General features: G+C 41.3%; 1 long non-coding RNA gene across 1 annotated transcript in view; it reads right to left on the reverse strand.

Annotated features, from left to right (window-relative positions):
- Positions 1-235: 235 nt before the first annotated feature.
- The window catches only part of LOC129059266 (uncharacterized), a 34910-nt gene continuing 12546 nt past the window's right edge, over positions 236-22599 (reverse strand). Inside the window, exon 3 of the long non-coding RNA XR_008525056.1 lies at positions 236-386. This is a non-coding gene — a long non-coding RNA (uncharacterized LOC129059266). The remainder of the gene's footprint in view (positions 387-22599) is intronic.

Raw genomic sequence — 22599 nt, forward strand, 5'->3', positions numbered from 1 at the left:
CCTGAGTCAAACCACTGTTGCAGGACTTTTCCTTAGTTCAGCTAAAGACAGGATGCTTGTCCCACATGAAAATTTAGGCTCGCGGGTGATTGAAGGATAAGAATTATGAGATTTATTGGGCAAAAGGGAAAGAAAACAGGGAACAGGGATGTTCCACAAGGCCACAGTTTCTGCTGGTGTGTTTCCTATCCCACAGCTTGAATCCCAGGTTCCACACAGGAAGAGGAGGGGCCAGGTTCCTTTTGGGTGCAAATGGGGTGAAGTTCCCCAGGCTCCACCCCAGTGCCCAGGTTGGCTGGAGTTTTGCCAGGGAGCTCCTCCCACCTGTCTGTCTCACCACCACTCATTGTCTTCTGGCTCCGTGTCTTCTTGACAGATTGCAGTGCCTGGAACACAGTGAACATACAATGAGTAATCAAAATCGTGAGAAGTACCAGCATTTATCAAGCTCTCATTGCAAGTTCTAGGTGCTTTACATGTATTGATTCATTGGCCCCACCATAATCCTGTGAGGCAGTGTGTTAATTTTGAAAATAAGTCCACAAGTTCTTGAGATGTTTCCCTTCCAGAGGTGGGGTGTCATTCCCCTCATCTAGAATGTGAGCTGGACTTGACTTGTTTCTAGTGAGTAGAACAAAGCTAAAATGATGTGTGACTTTGGATCCTAGGTCATAAAAAGACTATGGCTTCCATCTTGATTGTCCATTCTCTCTCTCTCTCTCCCTCCCCACTCACTTGGGACAAGCTATCTGCCATGTCCTGGGGACACTCAGGCAGCAGTCCTGTGGAAAGGCCCACTTTGTGAAGAACTGAAATCTCCAGCCCATAGCCATGAAGTCTGCTAACAACTGCAGGAGCCATCTTGGAGGCTGATTCCCCAGCACCAGGAGAAACAGGGATGACAGCAGCCCCTGTTGGCAGCTCAACTGCAACCTCATGCAGGACCCTGAGGCAGAGCCACCCAGCTGAGCCACTCTGGGATTCCTGATCCTTAGGAACTATGTGAGATAATGAATATTTGTTTTCGTTAGCTGGGAAGTTTTGGGTAGCTTGTTACACAGCAATAGAGAACTAATACAGGCAAGTACTATTATTATCCTCATTACAGATGAGCAGATAAAGCAGAAGAAGGTAGAGTCACTTGTCCTGGACATGTGGCTGGGAAGTGGTGGAGGGCAGACCCACACTGTCTGACTTCTGAGCTCACATTCTGAACCCTGGTGGTTTATAAACATGATGTGATGGTCTTCTGTGCTTCTGCTTCATTTATTTGAAGTCCTCAGGTCTTATTTGAAGTCTCTAGCATATTTGTAGTCTTTCCTTTGAATTGCCCCAATTTTCAAGATTGGTGGATAATTTCAGAGGGATTAAGATTAATAGGGAGTCTAAAAGTCTCCTTTAAAATTATTTTATTTGCAGTTTAAAATAATGTTTATATGTAATCTAACATTGATATGTTTTGGAACCTTATGTCACAGAATAGAGATGTCAGAGGTGGCTCATAGTTTTAGGAAAGGAGTAAGGAAGTTGCTGACCTTCCATTTACAGGGTGAGATTTGAATTGGACTTCTATGTAGATACATGGTTTCCACTCATTGAAAGCATGCAGAGAAACACAGTCACACATTAGAAGAATACAGCATTATCAATTCTGGTAAGCATAGCTCTAGCTAGATCAAGGGTTGGGGGATTGCTTTAGATGTCAAGATCAGACTTGATTACACAACTTTTGCTCCGAATTCATGTGGCAATTGATTTGAAAGTCAAGAAAGCCCCAGTTTTTAATTCCTGTGTCATTGTGGAGGTTTCTTGGTGAAGTTTCTGCGTTATGTTTTTCCTTTCTCATTTGCATACCTCTCAGTTTTCTACCCTGCAGTTGGAGAGAGAAAGAGTCTGCGTTGCTTCCTCCCAAGTCTCTCAGTTCTCCTTACTTTCTTGTTTTTGACCCCTTAGTTTGGTGAGAGGCATGTGGACTGGCTGTAATGTCTTGGGCAGCATGTGACCACTCTGGTTTTACGTGGAAAATTCCAAGCTACCTGCTTGAAGTCACTCGAAGAATGAATGATAAGGCCTCCCAGTCTGGTTAGCCTTCCACCTCTGCTGCTCAGTCTAGAGTTTGCTTCTAAGTCTTACTTGACACAGGATAATTCTTTATTCAGTAATGGGAGGTGACCAATACAACATCTATCTTATATTCCTTGTGCCACTGTTATTTGGGTCTTTCTTATCTCCCTAAAGGATTGGAAGCTCTTGGAGGTAGAAAAATGGGAACAGAACCTTGCCTAGAGCATAGCTCAATATATACTCAGGCTATTGATAAATAAGAGTAAAAGGACAGATGGAAGCAAGGGTAGATGATGGAACTATGAAGCATACTGAGTTTTCCTACTAATGTTGCCTTGCTAACGCGCATTGAATAAGAAAACAAAACCTTATATGTATTTTGAATGTACGAAACAGGTCAGCTCAAAATAGGCATTTTACTTTAAATAAAAGTGGCCCTGGTATGGTGGCTGACACGTGTGTAATACTAGCACTTTGGGAGGTGGTGGTGGGAGGATCCCTTGAGTCCAGGAGTTCAAAACCAGCCTGGGCAACATAGTGAGACCCTGTATCTATCAAAAAAATGGAAAGATTAGCCAAGCATGGTGGTGTGCACCTGTAGTCTCAGCTACTTAGGGGGTTGAGGTGGAAATATCTCTTGAGCCCAGGTGGTTGAGGTTGTAGTGAGCTGTGATTGTGCTGTTGTGCTACAGCCTGGATGACAGAGGGAGACCTGTCTTTAAAAAAAAAAAAGTTGCCCAGAGCATAAAGTTCAGTTTCAAAAATTCATTTTATAGCCGACTTGTCAGTGATTGATCTATTGGTAAAGTTTTATCATAAATAATTTAAAGCAGAGACCATTTTCTGGCTTGGCAGATGTTTAGTTTTAACAAATCTATTATATTTTAATTGTCTATTTCCACTTGCACCTGTTTTTTTTTTTTTTTTGGCTGGGAAGGGAAAGTTAATTGATGCTTGATTTATGTTCTGCCTTTTCCCAAAGGATTAGAAGTTGTTTACTGCTAAATCGTAATGCAAAATGTAACTTTCCATGGCTGGTAACCACGCAGTGCTTTTCTGGTGATAATAATGTTGTTCTGTAACACTGTTTACCATGTTATACTGCATCATATTAGAGATGCACAAATGAATAAAGTCAGAGGCAGAATAAGCAATAAAGTTTTCTACAACCAAAATAAATGAATAAATAAATAAGGCGGGCCTAGGATGGGTAGAGAACATGGGTGTCCAGCGGTTGCATAGAGAATGAAGAGTTAAGACTTTGGATGGTTCTTTCTATAAGGTGGACAGTGAACAGAGAATCATAACTATAAGACATATTCTGATAGTATATTTGTAAGTAATTTTACATCATAAAAGTGTTTTCTCATTAATATTTCACAAAAAACCCATTGTTTACTGAATGCCTGTGACACTGTGTGCCATATATTAGGCACCTAATAAGCCAGCACAGGGCAGAGTTATTCTTCTAATCTCTCTGGCTTCCCCTTCTGCAGCATCTCTACTCTCTTTAGCCAGAGAAAGTTCTCTTCTTTTAAGGGACCTTATCTGATTAGAGAAAGCCTACCTGGATAACCTCTGGGTAACCTTAAGGTCGACTGGCTTGGAACTTTAATAACATCTGCAAAATCCTTTTTGCCAAGTAGCACAACATAAGTATGGGTGTAACAATAGAGCTGAAGTCATGTGGGCCAAAATTCTACCCACTACAACCATAAAGCTAGAAAGCAGCAGCTTCAAGAGCCTAATCAAGGTCTAACTAGCTTTTAAATCTGTATTCATTCATCACACCATGAATATTCATGGGTTAAAATAAGAAAAACATTAGAAAATAGTTTAGGATCCCCAATAGAATATGAATAATTGCTGATGCTATGAAACTACCCATGTTCCCTTCCTAACATAAATGATTTGGGAATATAATCCACAATAGACCAATCAAAATATTCAATTCAAAAGGGTAAATGCTTTATGATATTGGAAAAATTATCAATACCAAAACCATCCAGTATGTTCAGAATATTCATATGAAAGATGGGAATGATAATAACAGTACTTACTTCTCTTGTCATCACAATGCAGTAAAGTACATAATACAATTTCTAGTGCATAGTAAATGGTCGGTATGTACCAGTTGTTGTATACGTACAATGGTGCCTTTATCATATTTACCATGCTTATCTAACTGCTTTTGTTTCACACTGTCTTCCCTTCTTAAGTCTCATAAGAGCAGGGATCACATGTCTCTTTCATGGTATTCTTTCTAGCATTTGATACTGGGCTTGGCATGTGTGTATTGTCTCAGTACGTATTTGCTGAATACATGAATGAATAATTTTGGAAGAAATCTCTCAATTATTTTTTAACATAGTGTGGGTCAAACAAAACACATCTGAGGGCTGGATTTGGCTTGTGGATATCTAATTTGTGATTTCTGCCAAAGAGTATGGCCATGACAATTTAGCATGGAAGCTTTTCAGACATGTGTTATCAATCTTCTACAGAACGCTAGAAGACTCAATAAACATCCATAGTATGTCTAATTTTGAGCAATACAGATGCTCGCGAAACTTTGACATTTCAATAGTTCTAGTGATCTTAAAATCTTTTCTCTCCCAAACTGAAAGAATGTCAAAGTTGTTTGTCAAAGTTGTTTTATTGTTTCTCTTTGAATTAAAAAAATTTCTCTTTGTTTTAAAAAAATGGTGACACGTCTTGAAAGCTCCCTAAGTGTGTCTTGTAGCATTTGGCTCTTTCTCAGGGTGTTTCATCTACTATTTGCTCCTAACTCCAAGTTGCCACCCTTGGAGGAGAACCACAGAAGCTATCCAGAGGGAGTCACCTCAGATTGGTCTTCAGTGTCCATACTGTGTGTTCTCTCCTGGTCTCTGAAACACAATCTCTCCACCAATATTTAACTTCATTGCATTTCACACTTTGATACTATACGAAAAGAAAAAAATGACTTAACTTCAGGCAATTTACCATTAAAAATTCCTTGGAATAAAACTCAGTGTAGAAATTGGTGTGACACATTTCCCAAGGCATTATTAGGACCAGGGCCAGAAGTTCACTATAACAAATGTTAATTATAAAAAGTTTACATAATTAAATACTACAGTCTCAATAACCTTAACATGCTCCTGATGTAATTATGTGCACAACTATTTCAATCAAAATTCAGTGCTGTCTAGACAGACTCATAGGATATCTTGAGCTGGAATTTAATTAAAGATTTTTAAAAACTTCCAAAAGAGCTAAAATACTGGATGGCTTTGGTTCTTGTTTGTGAAGATGTGGTTTGGAGAAGAACAAGCCTATGAAGAGAGAAAGAAAGAATGTCAGTTCCAGAAACCAGATATTGGGTAAAAGAGAGGGATAAAGAATGTGGCTAGAGGCTGTTATATCTGTGAAACCACTTTTAGTGATTGTTCTGTAACGCACACTGGGAACTAAGTCCGTGTTAGATTTCTGTTTGGTGGTAACATATATGTTTTGAAAAATGGCTTTTCCATTTTTATTCATTGACTCATGATTTCAGTGTTCCCTTTTCTGCAGCCCTTCCAAAAAGGAGGTCTCTGCAGTTATGTCCTTTCTTTTGGTTTTTAGTTTATTAAGATGTTTTCAAATATAAATTTCATATTTTGGAATGTGGTTTAAATATAGATCCAGTAAGAAAACAATCCCAGCTTCAATCTAGAGTCTCAAAGATTTCAGACTGTTACGTGGTCTGCAGAATGAAAAACTCAATCAAAGTGTAGAATTTTACTGTAGAGAAACTCAGGTTTGCAAAGCAAATGTAGTGGAATAAGGCAAGGCCCTGCATGGTAACTTGTTCCTAACATGGTGCCATTAATTCCTTCTCTTCCTGCAGGGACAGGTCATTCTTGCATTGAGAGGGGTAACCAAGCCTCCGCTCCCTTGAATCCTACATCTCAGTGACTGCTTTGACCAATGGAATGTGAAATCAAAGGGGGTTTATAGTAAAATCTAGCTTTAAAGATGTTAAAAAATATTGTGTCTTAATCAGCAAAATTCTTACTAATTAATTCCATCCTATTGGATCAGGGTAAATAGATAGTGATAGCTAACGCTGTGGGCTGTGGCAAGAGATGGTACGGATCCCTTTTCTGCTTTTGATGTGTGTTTATTGTAGACACACTCCCAATCACTACCATCACATTATCCAGCCTGCCTCCATTTAGGAAAGTGAATTTGCACCATATGGTATACAGGACTGGGCTGTGCAAGATGGGAAATTGGAGGAATATGTGGAAGGAAAAGTTTGTCACTTCTGAGACTAAGTTGTAAGAAATCTTGTAGTGTCTGCCTGAATCTTCTGGAGCCCATTATCTGGGGGAATCTTGCTACCAGGTAAGAAGGGTAACTACTCTGAGACCGCCATGCTGTGAGGCAACTCAAGCAGTCACATTCTGTCTCATTGTTGTGACACCTTCCAGATATGTACACATTGGCCAGGACCTTTCCCCCGAGCCTCAGAGACATATACCTGCAAGTCTATCTCACGTCTCTACTTAGAAGTTCCACAGGCATTGCAGTCTTAATGTTTGAGACTTAACATTTGATTTCGAGTGCCCCTATTTTCCCATCTTGGGAAATGATTCCACCATCCACCCATTGCTCTAGCCCAAATCCAGAAGTCAGCCTTGATTTCTCCTTCCTGCAATCTCCACGAACTAATCCATCCACAAATACTATTGATTCTGCATCCACAATGTACTTTGATTCCCCTTGGTCTTCTCTATCTCGATTGTCTGTATCATCACCTCTTTCAACGCCTTCTCTGCAGACTCCCTACCTTCTTTCCTGACACCCTATCTATTCTGCACTCATCAGCTGGAGTCATGTTTTAAATATGTAAGTTGTATCTTTCCATGCCCCTGCATAAATCCTCAAATGGCTTGTTATGGTGGTTAAGTACAATCCAAGTCACAGAATGTGACTTGCATGGCTCTGTGTGATCTACTCCAGCCTCGGCATCTTCCTTGCTCAGTACTTTTGGCACATAAGCCATTTCTCTGCCTGCACCCCTCTCATCAGCTCTTCACATTCTCAGCTTTCATTTCTGGGAGCCCCTCATGATCACTATATATATACACACATATATATATAGATATAGATCTATATATAGATATAGATATAGATCTATATATAGATATAGATATAGATCTATCTATATCTATATCTATATAGTAGATTTCCCCCAGTATTTTCAATCCTGGCATCTTAGTGCCTTACCGTAGTGTTTGTGACCATTGTAATAATTTTGTGTGGGTGTTTTACCTTGAAATTTCATTGTTTGACTCTTCACAGTATTCTGTAAGCACCATGAAGGCATCGCTCTTGTCTATTATATTCACCCTTATATCCTTGACACCCAGCATAGTGCCTGGCACATAAGAAATGCCTGATCAACTATTCTGTTGAGTAAATGAATAAATATCAAAAGCTTAGAAAATCTCAATCCCCAGATTAATGTGTGGGAAGTAGAAATTTCATCAGAAACAAATGTGTTTTGGACACAGACTCTCCCTATTTGGTCTGTGTTGAGAGAAAAGAAAGAAGACTTCTATTGGGCTTAATTTAGGGGGCAAATTATCAGAAAAATAAGGGGGAATTTGTGAACCTATTCTCTTCCACAGTGAGCCAGCGAGGGACAAACTAGAAACAGAGGACCTGGTTTAAAGGGTGTCCCCTCAGCCTGTCCTGCAGACACACGAGGTGCTCCTCATGCCACATCTTCTGGACTTGCTGCTCAGCCTGTCATCACTCTGAGTCCCCATCCTTCTTTCCATCCTGGAAATCCCATTCTCAAGTCTTACCCTTCAGCAGCCCTGCCCTGTCTTCACTCACCTCTACCCGTGACCTCATCCTACCAAAGTTCCCGCCCCACACCTAGGATGCCGCTTAGCGGCAGCTCGAAATGGCAAGTTTCCACCTCTACCATCCAGTGAATGGGTAAGACCAGGATGAGGCAGGCAGGGGTTGTAACCCTCTTGCTGTTCCTGGGTCCTACAACCATGCTCCCAGCACCCAAGCAGATTGAGATAGAGATGCCTGTGGGACTTCCTTTTTTTTTTTTTTTTTGAGACGGAGTCTTGCTGTGTTGCCAGGCTGGAGTGCAATGACGCCATCTCGGCTCACTGCAACCTCCACCTCTGGGGTTCAAGCGATTCTCCTGCCTCAGCCTCCTGAGTAGCTGGGACTACAGGCACGCACCACCATGCCCAACTAATTTTTGTATTTTTAGTAGAGACAGGGTTTCACCACGTTGGCCAGGATGGTCTCGATCTCCTGACCTCGTGATCTGCGTGCCTCGGCCTCCCAAAGTGCTGGGATTACAGGCGTGAGCCATCACACCCGGCCACCTCTGGGACTTTCAAGCAGAGACATGACCTGAGAGATGCAGGTAGGTTACTGAGGCTCAGAAGACAGATTCTGAGCCAAAAGTATATATTTGGATATTGTCACAACAGATGAAACCATGAGAAAAAATTAGATCCCCAGGGAAAAGCATAGAGAAAAGAGGAAAGAAGGTGATGGCAATAACAGGAAAATTGGATAGCCAAGAGGAAAATAAGTCTTTTTTCTTCTCCCTCAACATTTAGACCAAATAGGAAAAGTCTGTGTCCAAAACATGTTGGTTCCTGATGTAATTTCTACTTCCCAGACATCAATCTGGGGAAACAGCATTGAGTGTGTCTTTCAGATTCTCCTCCCATGGCTATTACAATATCCCCAGCCTCCCCAGTTTCTCCCATTTCATTCACAAAGCCCGTGAGGGTTCTGAGAAGTGTGCAGAAGCTGGTCGTTTTTGCTACCACATGGATTCCATGACATTTTTTTCTCTGAATTCCCTGGCTGTCCGGACTCCTGCAGCCAGAGTGACCACAGTGTTATACCCAGCCATGGGCCACCCTTCTGCAAACTCTAGGCTGGGGAGCAAGCCCTTGGGCCTTCCTGGGATGCACCAGAACCCTAGTTACCAAAACGCTTGCAGAGTCTAGCTAGAAATAGGAGGGATCTTCTTCTCTTCCTTTGCACCAACTTTTGTTCAGAGAGTCACACCCACAAGGTTTATCCTTTTTGAAAACTATTAACTGGTAATTTAGGCATGGTATCCACTACTGCCATTAAACTCAAATTTTGTAAAAGGACTTCTGAGATGTCCAAAGGCAAGCCTGTCCCCCAAAGAAAAACCTAACTCCACATGCCCCAAGAGAAAAGATGCATAAATGAAGACTTCGAAAGCTCAATATCTACTGATATAGTGCCCCCTTTCCATAGAGTGGAACTCTACTCCATACACCCGGGGGTGGAGGTGGAGCCTTTGTGCTCTCTAGGGTGATCATTGAGCTTGTCCCTTTGTCTCTGTCTGGGGGCAGGAAGATTTGGGTGACTCATGGTTGGGGGTGTCTGAGGATGAAGGAGGACAAAGAAATTCCTAGTTCCTTTCCAGCAGGAGTTATCCACCCTGCCTGCACATGAGACTTAACAAAATACTAATACTGCTAGCATATCAAGCTCACTGATTCTGATGTGATTCGTCTCAGGTGCACCTGGAGCACTGAGACTTTAAAAACCTTTTGCACATTAAAAAGAGAGAGAGAGAGAGACAGTGAGAGTCTCTTGGGCAGTTTAAAAATGTCTACCTCATTTAAAAATGTCTCTCTCTTCCCTCTCTGAAATTTGTGAGTTTCAGATACAAGATCTCCAAAACACAAGTGTAAGCTGAATCATGGAAATACAGAATGGTTAGAAGCCAGGACTCAACAGGTGCATTTTAGACCATAAGCGAAGAGAAGATAAGGTTGCAAAAATAAAAATATCAAAAGTCTTTCATGCTGTTTTCCTCATGGATATGGACTGTAATGGTTATAGGAAGGAATAGAATTAGAAACAATCCGTAGGAGAAAATATTGTAATATTGGGCTGGGATGAACGCTCTCTCTCTACATATATAGATAGATAGATAGATAGATAGATAGATAGATAGATAGATAGATAAATATATAAATATATATAGACAGAGACGAGGTCTCACTCTGTCACCCTGGCTGGAGTACAGTTGCATGATCACAGCTCACTGCAACCTCGACTTCCTGGGCTCAAGCAATCTTCCCACCCCAGCACCCTGAGTAGCTGGGACTACATGCATGCCACCACATCCAGCTAATTTTTGTATTTTTTGTAGAGATGGGGTTTTGCCATGTGGCCTAGGCTGGTCTCAAATTCCTGGACTCAAGCAATTCATCTGCTTCAGTTTCCCAAATTGCTGGGGTTACAGGGGTGAGCCACCATGCCTAGAAATAATCTTCTCTATATAATTGTTGTGACATTCTTTTTTCATTAATCCTGGCATAAGGTGAGCCCCAGTCTTTTCCCCAAGGTGTTCCAGACACTGGGAGGCCAATAACATCTGGGATTCTGTGAACCTGGTGGATCCCCATTACTTTTATGTCAGATGTCCCCCCAAAGGACATGGCAACTACATGAAAGAAGTTTAATGATATAATTTAACTTACATTTTATGTTTTAGACCCGCTTGTAAGATATCTCCACTGCCAATACTGACCTAGACATTTACCAGCGTCAGTCATGGGCTCTCAGGAAAATTGTTTTTAAGCTATTGGGGGAAAACATGATATTTTAACTCCTCTTGGTGAGTTTTAGCATGTCAATCATTAGCCTAGCTGGTGAGAAAGGGTAAGCTGCATGGACTCACCAAAACAATATGTTACAGTTTCAAAAAATAAAAATAAAAAAGTGAAGGGGAGGAGACAAACAGTGTAAGTATGGCATGGAACTTTTGAGTAGAACTATAAATCTAATTTATCCATAAAGACACAAGGATTGTCAGTAATGAAAACGACAATAAATTAGCCTAGCTGCTCAAAAATGAGGCTAGGAAACAAAGGAGCTGGGGCCAATGAACAGCCTACATTGCAGTTAGGAATCAAATAACAACCTCTGAGTAATTTATTTTCAAGTTACACTGGTTGCAAAATCGATGCAACACTGGACCACTGTGAAAAACTGCAATTACTTTGGAATTAAGAAATTTGGGCGTCATGAGTAGGAGTGGTATTTACTTGGTCTTCAGCTCTTGAAAGACAGTCTGATTTGGAGGTGGGTGGCTTTGTGTATAGCATATGTGACATATTTAAACTCTACGTGACATGGATATAATACAATCAGTATTCCAATACTTCCTCACTAATCGTATTTCCATTTTGACTGTTGTTGCTGGCTTTCCCGTCTAACCTAAAAATTTTCTACCCCTAGGAAGAATGAAGAACTCTGAGTGTGAGATTTAATGAGAGGATATGCTGAGTGCTATATCAAAGCAGGTCATGATTTTATTAAGTTGCCCTAAACATTGATGACTGTTGGCCTCGAGCACTTTCAACCTCCCTGTTTCCTTGAAGTCAGGAATAACGCTGGAATTTTAAAATTATTCTCTATAGGGGATGACTTAAATTTCTAAGGCAGTAATTAAGGAACAGGCACGTTCCCGGTCGAAGACTGCTTCTCCTGGGTGCCGTCTCAAATGCAGTGGCTTCGTGGTATATTTAAAGTGCCAACCATTGTAGCCTTTGAGATCCAACAAAGGGTCCATTCTATTAACTTTGGCATTCTTCTTTGCTAAGCTGAGAAATGTGCAACACGTTGGTGTGCGCTCAGAATTTGAAGGAAATCTACCAGCCTGGCCTCACCCTCATATAACTTGTGTAGCTTGTTCTTCCAAAGCCCCACTGGCAATCTCTGAAAAAACAAAAAAACAAAAAAACAAAAAAACAAAAAAAACAAACTGTCTGATTAGCAGTCATGCAACTCTACAATTTTCTGTGCTATCTAGAACAGCAATTCAGAGGGAATGAGCTGAAATAGCCACTTTTTTTTTTTTGAGAGAGAGGTGGTAGGTGCTTATCACACGCTTATATAAATGATAATTTAACATGAGGTGAAGAGCCTATGGGAGAAATACATGTGCTGGTGATACTTGAAAGTTAAAACACTTAGATTAGAATCTACGTCATAAGTATGCTATTATTTTGATGTCTGTTTCAAAAATTTTGTATAGTTTCCTTTAAAAATTTAGTCTAAGTTCCAGTGACCTAATATATAAAAAACTCTATGTGTGTGTATGTATACACACATATACACATATATGGTATATATACACACGTACACATAAAAGGTTATATATAAAAGGATATATGTAAAGATCCTTTTATATATTTGCATATCGATATCCTTTTAGATCTATATTCTTCTCTCTCTGTGTCTGACTATATATATATGCTTATATGTATATTCTTTCTTAGAGAGAAAACAATCTTGATATGGCTGGAGGGTGGTAAATGTAGATACTTGTCAGTCAGTTCTCAAGATCCAGGAATGACTTTGGGAGGCCGAGGCGGGCCGATGACGAGGTCAGGAGTTCGAGACCAGACTGGCCAACATAGTGAAACCCCGTCTCTACTAAAAATACAAAAATTAGCCAGGCTTGGTGGTGCATGCCTGTAGTCCCAGCTACTCGGGAGGCTGAGGCAGGAGAATCGCTTGAACCCGGGAGGTGGAGGTTGTGGTGAGCTGTGATTGAGCCACTGTACTCCAGCCTGGGCAACAGAGCGAGACTCCATTTCAAAAAAAAAAAAAAAAGTCCAGGAATGAACTATTTTCATGGGCAGGAAAGACATAGAAAGAGAGAGAGATTACTCTTACAAACATTGTCCACTCAGCAGTTACACTGGAAATAAATATTACTCATTGTAAAGACAACTGAAAAAGAAAAAAAATATTGGACAGTGGTGGTTGCTGAATCAATTTACTGAAATTTCTTCGCTGTCTCTGCAAATTGAACTCTTATTGGCATTGAGGAATATCCAGGATAATGCTAGACGCAGAAGAATGTCAAGTTGGCTGCTTCAGAAAAGATAATGCTTTGTAGCTACCTTCAATCCAGAGAAAGTACTTTAAAAGGGTAACAGAATTACATCTTGGTATTTGTTTTTCTTTCTTTTAAAAATATTTTGATTCTCTTTGGAGAAAGTTTTAAGTTCTTGAGACCTGTATTTACTGCTAACTTTTTTCATTTTTTCAAAATGGAGTCTCACTCTGTCAACCAGGCTGGAGTGCAGTGGCGTGATCTCGGCTCACTGCAGTGGCGTGATCTCCACCTCCCAGGTTCAAGTGATTCTCGTGCCTCAGCCTCCCGAGTGGCTGGGAATACAGGCATGTGCCACCACACCTAGCTAATTTTTGTATTTTTAGTAGAGATGAAGTTTCACCATGTTGGCTAGGCTGGTCTTGAACTCCTGATCTCAAGTGATCTGCCTGTCTTGGCCTCCCAAAGTGCTGGGATTACAGGCATGAGCCACTGTGCCCAGCCACTACTAACTTTTAACCATGGCATTTACCTCTGCTGTTACCACCTTTCACCTTGGCTATCATTATAGATTCATGGTGTCCAGCTTCAAAAGGGCCCTTGGCACTGCTCTGTGGTCATTCGGGTCTCCATCCCAGGACATCCCAGGACATCCCAGGACAAGGCGTGTCCCTAGGGCTCAGGCCCTCATTCTCCCCAACTCCTCAGGTGTATTGGGTTCTACCCTGCTCCTCTCACTCCGGGCTTTTCTACCTTCCTCTCTAACATGGCTTTTCCCTTCAGCATTTAAACTTATCCTTTACCAAGAAAACGCTTTCAAATCCCCACTTCCCTCCAGCTTTCTTTCCTCCACCTCCTTACAGAGACACACATCGTGAACCTTTGTCCATCTCTCCTGTTTACTGCTTATTTCTCCATTTTTCGTCACTCCACTGCCATCTGGGCTCTGCCTCTCTGCCCCCTGGAGACTCCCCAATGACTGAGCTGACTCTACAGTGTCTACATCCAGTGGCTTCCTTGCCTGACCTCTCAGGAGAACCAACATTGTTGTCCAATCCCTGCCAGATGCACTCCCTCCCTGGATTCATGATCTGTGTGCCCTTCTGATATGCAGAACCACTGCTTTGGCTTCTCCTGCTCAATTTAAAAATTGTGGTAAAACATACATGTCATAAAATATACATGACATACCATTTTAGCCCTTTTAAAGTATACAGTTCAGTGGGATTACATACATTCTCAATGTTGTACAACTATCATCTCTATTTCCATTTCCAGACCTTTTTAATTACCCCAAACAGAAACTCTGTACCCATTAAACAATAACTTCTCATCCTTCCATCCCCCAGCCCCTGGCAACCACTATTCTACTTTCCGTTTCTACTAATTTACTTATTCTAGGTTCCAGATATAAGTGGAATCATACAGTATTTGTCCTTTTGTGACTGGCTTATTTCATTTAACATAATGTCCTCAAAGTTCATTCATGTTGTAGCATGTGGTATCAGAATTTCATTCCTTTTTAAGGCCAAATAAAACCCATTGTATGCATATACCACACTCTATTTATCCATTCATCTGTTGATGGACATTAAAAATATACTTCACAAATGTGTATGTTATCCCTGTGTGGCCGGAATTGGTGGGTTCTTGGTCTCGCTGACTTCAAGAATGAAGCCGCGGACCCTCGCGGTGAGTGTTACAGCTCTTAAGGTGGCGCGTCTGGAGTTGTTCCTTCCTCCCTCCCGGTGGGCTCCTGGTCTCGCCGGCTTCAGGAGTGAAGCTGGTTCTGGCAGCCTGCTTTTATTCTCTTATCTGGGCCCACCCACGTCCTGCTGATTGGTAGAGCCCAGTGGTCTGTTTGGACAGGGCGCTGATTGATGCATTTACAATCCTTGAGCTAGACATAAAGGTTCCACGTCCCCACCAGAGTAGCTAGATACAGAGTGTCCATTGGTGCACTCACAAACCCTGAGCTAGACATAAATGTTCTCCAAGGCCCCACCAGAGTAGCTAGATGCAGAGTGCCAATTGGTGCACTCACAAACCCTGAGCTAGACACAGGGTGCTGATTGGTGTGTTTACAAACCTTGAGCTAGAGACAGAGTGCTGATTGGTGTATTTACAATCCCTGAGCTAGACATAAAGGTTCTCCAAGGCCCCACCAGACTCAGGAGCCCAGCTGGCTTCACCCAGTGGATCCCGCACTGGGGCTGCAGGTGGAGCTGCCTGCCAGTCCCGCGCCGTGCGCCCGCACTCCTCAGCCCTTTGGGTGGTCGATGGGACTGGGTGCAGTGGAGCAGGGGGCGGCGCTCATCGGGGAGGCTCGGGCTGCACAGGAGCCCACGGCTGGGGGGGGGGAGGGGGGGAGGGAGAGGGGAGGCTCAGGCATAGCGGGCTTTAGGTCCTGAGCCCTGCCCCGCGGGAAGGCAGCTAAGGCCGGGTGAGAAATCGAGCGCAGCGCCGGTGGGCTGGCACTGCTGGGGGACCCAGTACACCCTCTGCAGCCGCTGGCCCGGGTGCTAAGGCCCTCTTTGCCCGGTGCCGGCAGGGCCGGCCGGCTGCTCCGAGTGCGGGGCCCGCCTAGCCCACGCCCACCCGGAAGTCCAGCTGGCCCGCAAGCGCCACGCGCAGCCGCGGTTCCCGCTAGCTCCTCTTCCTCCACACCTCACTGCAAGCTGAGGGAGCTGGCTCCGGCCTTGGCCAGCCCGGAAAGGGGCTCCCACAGTGCAGCGGCGGGCTGAAGGGCTCCTCAAGTGCCGCCAAAGTGGGAACCCAGGCAGAGGAGTCGCCGAGAGCGAGCAAGGGCTGTGAGTACTGCCAGCACGCTGTCACCTCTCACCTGCATGCTGGTCTTCCCTGTATTGTTCCAATTTTCATTCACGTACTGCTGAATGAGCATTCCTGCTTTGTTTTGTAAGTTCTTCTTGCTGTCTCTGTATGTTCTGTAAGTGTATTCATTTCTAAGAGCTGGAAACTCAGTCTTCTTCACTTCTTACTCTGAACACCATGCCAGTACAATGTCTAAAGATATCACACACTATCAGTCCTGATATATATAACGTTTCTTTCCTTGCACTGAAAATCTTCACGTAGCTGCTAGATAAGAATTTTTCCAACCAACCTTGGTCATCCTCTCCTCCTGGAAGTCAGATCTTGTTCTCCAAGGCTGGGATAGACCCCTCTGACTCTGTTCCTCTCATTCATTATATCTATCACATCACAGGATCTATCGTGATGAATTACAACTGTTTATTGGCTTATCTGTTTTGTCTATTATGTTGTAAATATCTCAAGAGCAGGGGTTACAGCAAAGGAATATATATTATCTTTGGATGATGTTGATGATGATGATGATTCAGTAATAATGATAAAGATGACAATAATGTTAATGATGACTATGATGCTGCTGCTGCTGATGATGATTCTGATAATGGTAATGATGATGCTGTTGATGATGATGATGATGATGGTGATGTGATGATGCTGGTGATGATGATGGTGATGGTGATGATGAAGATTATGATGTTGATGCTGGTGATGTCCAGCAATATTGAATGCTGTTCATGTGCCAGGCACTGTACTAAGCGCTTTACTTGAATGATCTTATTTTATCCTCAGCTTGATACTATGAAGCAGGTTCTGTTTTTTAAATTATTATTATTATACTTTAAGTTCTAGGGTACATGTGCACAACATGCAGGTTTGTTACATATGTATACATGTGCCGTGCTGGTTTGCTGCACCATTAACTCGTCATTTACATTAGGTATTTCTCCTAATGCTATCCCTCCCCCCTCCCCCAACTACATGACAGGCCCTGTTGTGTGATGTTCCCCACCCTGTGTCCAAGTGTTCTCATTGTTCAATTCCCACCTATTAGTGAGAACATGCAGTGTTTGGTTTTCTGTCTTTGCGATAGTTTGCTCAGAATGATGGTTTCCAGCTTCATTCATGTCGCTACAAAGGACATGAACTCATCCTTTTTTATGGCTGCATAGTATTCCATGGTATATATGTGCCACATTTTCTTAATCCAGTCTATCATTGTTGGACATTTGGGTTGGTTCCAAGTCTTTGCTATTGTGAATAGTGCTACAATAAACATACGTGTGCATGTGTCTTGATAGTAGCATGATTTATAATCCTTTGGGTATATACCTAGTAATGGAATCACTGGGTCAAATGGTATTTCTAGTTCTAGATCCTTGAGGAATCACCACACTGTCTTCCACAATGGTTGAACTAGTTTACAGTCCCACCAACAGTGTAAGAGCGTTCCTGTTTCTCCACATCCTCTCCAGCACCTGTTGTTTTCTGACTTTTTAATCATCGCCATTCTAACTGGTGTGAGATGGTATCTCATTGTGGTTTTGATTTGCGTTTCTCTGATGGCTGTGATGATGAGCATTTTTCATGTATTTTTTGGCTGCATAAATGTCTTCTTTTGAGAAGTGTCTGTTCATATCCTTCACCCACTTTTTGATGGGGTTGTTTGTTTATTTCTTGTAAATTTGTTGGAGTTCATTGTAGATTCTGGATATTAGCCCTTTGTCAGATGAGTAGGTTGCGAAAATTTTCTCCCAACGTACCAGAATCTCTGGGACACATTTAAAGCAGTGTGTAGAGGGAAATTTATAGAACTAAATGCCCACAAGAGAAAGCAGGAAAGATCTAAAATCGACACCCTAATGTCACAATTAAAAGAACTACAGGAGCAAGAGCAAACAAATTCAAAAGGTAGCAGAAGGCAAGAAATTACTAAGATCAGAGCAGAACTGAAGGAGATAGAGACACAAAAACCCTTAAAAAAATCAATGAATCCAGGAGCTGGTTTTTTGAAAAGATCAACAAAATTGATAGACTGCTAGCAAGACTAATAAAGAAGAAAAGAGAGAAGGTTCCAATAGATGCAATAAAAAATGATAAAGGAGATATCACCACCGATCCCACAGAAATACAAACTACCATCAGATAATACTATAAACACCTCTACACAAATAAACTAGAAAATCTAGAAGAAATGGATAGATTCCTGGACACATACACCCTCCCGAGACTAAACCAGGAAGAAGTTGAATCCCTGAATAGACTAGAAACTAGAAATAAACTAGAAATAAATAAACTAGAACTAAGCTAGAAAATAAACTAGAAAATCTAGAAGAAATGGATAGATTCCTGGACACATACACCCTCCCGAGACTAAACCAGGAAGAAGTTGAATCCCTGAATAGGCCAATAACGGGCTCTGAAATTGAGGCAATAATTAATAGCCTACCAACCAAAAAAAGTCCAGGACCAGATGGATTCACAGCCAAATTCTACCAGAGGTACAAAGAAGAGCTGGTACCATTCCTTCTGAAACTATTCCAATCAGTAGAAAAGAGGGAATCCTCCCTAACTCATTTTATGAGGCCAGCGTCATCCTGATACCAAAGCCTGGCAGAGACACAACAAAAAAAGAGAATTTTAGACCAATATCCCTGATGAACATCGATGCGAAAATCCTCAATAAAATACTGGGAAACTGAATCCAGCAGCACATCAAAAAACTTATCCACCGTGATCAAGTTGGCTTCATCCCTGGGATGCAAGGCTGGTTCAACATACGCAAATCAATAAACGTAATCCATCACATAAACAGAACCAAAGACAAGAACCACATGATTATCTCAATAGATGCAGAAAAGGCCTTCGACAAAATTCAACAACGCTTCATGCTAAAAACTCTCAGTAAACTAGTTATTGATGGGAAGTATCTCAAAATAATAAGAGCTATTTATGACAAACCCACAGCCAGTATCATACTGAATGGGCAAAAACTGGAAGCATTCCCTTTGAAAACTGGCACAAGACAGGGATGCCCTCTCTCACCACTCCTATTCAACATAGTGTTGGAAGTTCTGCCCAGGGCAATCAGGCAAGAGAAAGAAATAAAGGGTATTCAATTAGGAAAAGAGGAAATCAAATTGTCCCTGTTTGCAGATGACATGATTGTATATTTAGAAAACCCCATTGTCTCAGCCCAAAATCTCCTTAAGCTGATAAGCCACTTCAGCAAAGTCTCAGGATACAAAATCAATGTGCAAAAATCACAAGCATTCTTATACACCAGTAACAGACAGAGAACCAAATCATGAGTGAACTCCAATTCACAATTGCTACAAAGAGAATAAAATACCTAGGAATCCAACTTACAAGGGACGTGAAGGACCTCTTCAAGGAGAACTACAAAACACTGCTCAACGAAATAAAAGAGGACACAAACAAATGGAGGAACATTCCATGCTCATGGATAGGAAGAATCAATATCATGAAAATGTCCATACTGCCCAAAGTAATTTATAGATTCAATGCCATCCCCATCAAACTACCAATGACTTTCTTTACAGAATTGGAAAAAACTACTTTAAAGTTCATATGGAACCAAAAAAGAGCCCTCATTGCCAAGACAATCCTAAGCCAAAAGAATAAAGCTGGAGGCATCACGCTACCTGACTTCAAACTATACTACAAGGCTACAGTAACCAAAACAGCATGGTACTGGTACCAAAACAGAGATATAGACCAGGTTCTGTTACTATTCCTACTACATAGAGCAGTTCCCTGAGACTCTCAGGAAGGTTAAGTAACTTTCTCAAGGTCACATGACTTGTGGGTGTGGGTTTTGAATTCCCCTGCAGAGCTGAACTCTTATTAAACAGCTAGTAGATTGAATTTTCAGTTTCTGGAAAACATTTTGGTGACTGTGTTGCTTTTAGAGAATTATTGCATAGCTTGTTAACTTATAATAGCATAAATCATCACAGTGGTAGGCATGTAAGGCATACACATGGAACTGACTATTAAAAAAAACTGGCCAATCAGTTTAAATGTTTAGAATATGCAACAAATCAACATTTAGCTGAAATGAGTACTTTGACAAGTGCGCTTTTGGGTTTACATTTGTGTATATATAACGTAGAGGGATTGATAAAGCTGTATTTTAAGAAACCAATTAGAAAATAAAATCTGCGAGCTGTGCTTCTCTCATGGTAGTTATAGAAGCTGCTGCTCTGAATTTACTGCTAATTTGGATTAATTTCTGTCCCACCAGCTGCATGTGAAAGAATGTTCTCCACATTTTCTTTTTTAAAAAGTGAGGTACAACTCTTGCACGCAGCATGTTCTATACCTCATTTTTAAATGACCTTAAATGTGGAATAGTTTTAAATAAGTATTCCATTTTCATTATTTGATTCTGTCATCAGTGGCATAAACAAACTTTGTTTATTTTAATGTCTGGAGCTTCTGCTCTAAGACATATGTGAGCAATTATATCATCCTAACATCTTAACTCACCTTTTTCTGTTTTAAAAAGACAAGCATAATTTGCTTTTTTCTTCTCCTCTTCATTTATTGCCAATGTGTTGATGTTCATCATTTCTAAATAATATGACAAACACGTCAATGGCTCCTTTCTTCAGTAAGGCCAAATGTTGTAACATTTGGATATTTTTAAGGATATTTGAAATAAATGTTTTTATATTTTGGGAAACAGCTTTCTTAGTTTTCATTGAAAAAAACCCCATAAAACATTCTCCATATGTAGTAATTTAGGTAAATTTACAGCAACAAAATAAAAGAGGCATCGGTCTAGTAGTTTTGGAAATAGGTGAAGAATGAAAATTCTATTACAGCTGAATGCAGGTCATTAAAACCAAAAGGACAAGGGACAGTAGAGAAATTCTCATAATATTAAAATATGGGGTTGTGTGAAATATGCTTATGTACCATCTTGTACTAAAGTGCTGTGGCAAGCATTATAAATCAAACCCATAAAGTTGTGGAAGTAGAATTTATGTACCTGTAACAGCCCTATGTATACTGTCTTAAATGATATGTGCTTACAGAGTGAGTGAATGAATCTTAGAGACAGCATAGGGTAGTGTTTAATTACACAGGCTCCACCACCTGGATTCTGCCACTAGCTTTGCCACATCCTAGCGATGTGATGTGGGACAAACAACTTGGTTTCTCTGGGCTTTTCCTTATATGTATAATAAGGATAATAATGGTACCTTTGTGATAACATCGTTATGAGGATTAAATGCCTTGATATAGAAGGCATTTTGACAGTCTCTGGCACACAGTAACCTTGTATGTGTCAGCTTTAGTTATATGATTGTTTTTCATTCTCATTCTTCTCAAAGGAATAAAATGAAGGTGAAGCTAATAGTAACAGAACTAATCTGCTTTGATATGATGAAAAACATGCAAGCATCACAACACAAGGTTAAACTGCTGAAAGGGTTCCAATTCCAACGAACTAACACCCAGATGCAAAGTGACCTGAGAGCGGAAAACTGAACGTCAACTTGTGTATCTGCTCCAGTCAGTTACTAGTGACAGTGTGAAATGACGAGCTGAGGAGGCAGGAAGGCTGGTGTGGACCTCGGGGAGGAGTGTGCTGCGGCCATGTGATGTTTGCCAAGTGTCAGGAGCTGTGGGTGTTGCAATTCACCCCATATTTTCCTTCCCTTGCCTAGAGCAAGTTCACACACCCAGGCCTGCTGATTGAGCCAAATTCACTTTTTGTGAAAGAGTTGAGAGAGAGAGAGAGAGAGAACACTCATCTCTATCAATTTGACCAGGATATAGCTCTACCTGCTTCTATCAGCTGAGGCCAAATGTTCAGCTAAGCACAGTCAGGAAATCCTTCGGCTGCTGACCAAATAGTCCTTTATCCTGTGAGGTGGGACCAGTTTACTAAAATTTCCCTTTCTTTGGCAAAGGTCCCTGCTAAATGCTCCTGAACAATGTCTGCAATGCACTTTCTAATGGGCTTAAAAAATTACAAAGTAACAATTTTTTATCATCCATGGAGAATTTCTTCACCACTATCTTCAGATTCTCAAAGAGTCTTGTATAATCCTACTATTTGTTTTCACTCACAGTAACTCGCTAATCAATGACATTGGTGGAGTCTGATGAATCACCTTGTAAATGGCTGTTATGCATTAAAGTCAGCATATCAAGCATGTTGGGATAGTTGAAGAAACCTGCAAAGTAACACATTTTATATCCATCATCTCACTAAGCTTTATAAGCATCCTGAATGGTACATAATATCCTCATTTTACAGAGAGATATATAACTCTTCCAAGATTACTCATCTAGAAATGGGCAGAACTGGAATTTCAGGTATATCTGACTCCAGAATCATAGCTCATCATTTTCGCTTGTTTGCTTTTCTGATGAGTTTGTAAGTACTCTTACTCTTGGTGTCAGGAAATGGTTTAGTGCCAGTGTAAAATTTAGCTCCATGGAAAAGAGGCAACTGGGAATGGCCAGGTTGTAATTATCTAGTCATCAAACATTACAAAGGAACTGACTGAGCACTAAGGCTAGAAGAGACCAACTCTTGGCCTTGGTCACACCACTGGACAAGCAGGTGCTACTATCCCTGGTTAATCAGGGTGCCTCTGGGGCCAGCACAGCCTTTTACTTGTGGGCGTCAGATATTGGCTGGACAGTCCAAGGAGGATTGGGCAGATAGGGTGTTGGGAATGCAACAGCATCTGGGATCTCTTTACATTGATAAGTTCTATATTCCAGATTAATGTGCTAGTAAAATAACTGAA

The sequence above is a fragment of the Pongo abelii genome, chromosome 4, assembly GCF_028885655.2.
Source record: "Pongo abelii isolate AG06213 chromosome 4, NHGRI_mPonAbe1-v2.0_pri, whole genome shotgun sequence".
NCBI classification, from domain to species: domain Eukaryota; kingdom Metazoa; phylum Chordata; class Mammalia; order Primates; family Hominidae; genus Pongo; species Pongo abelii.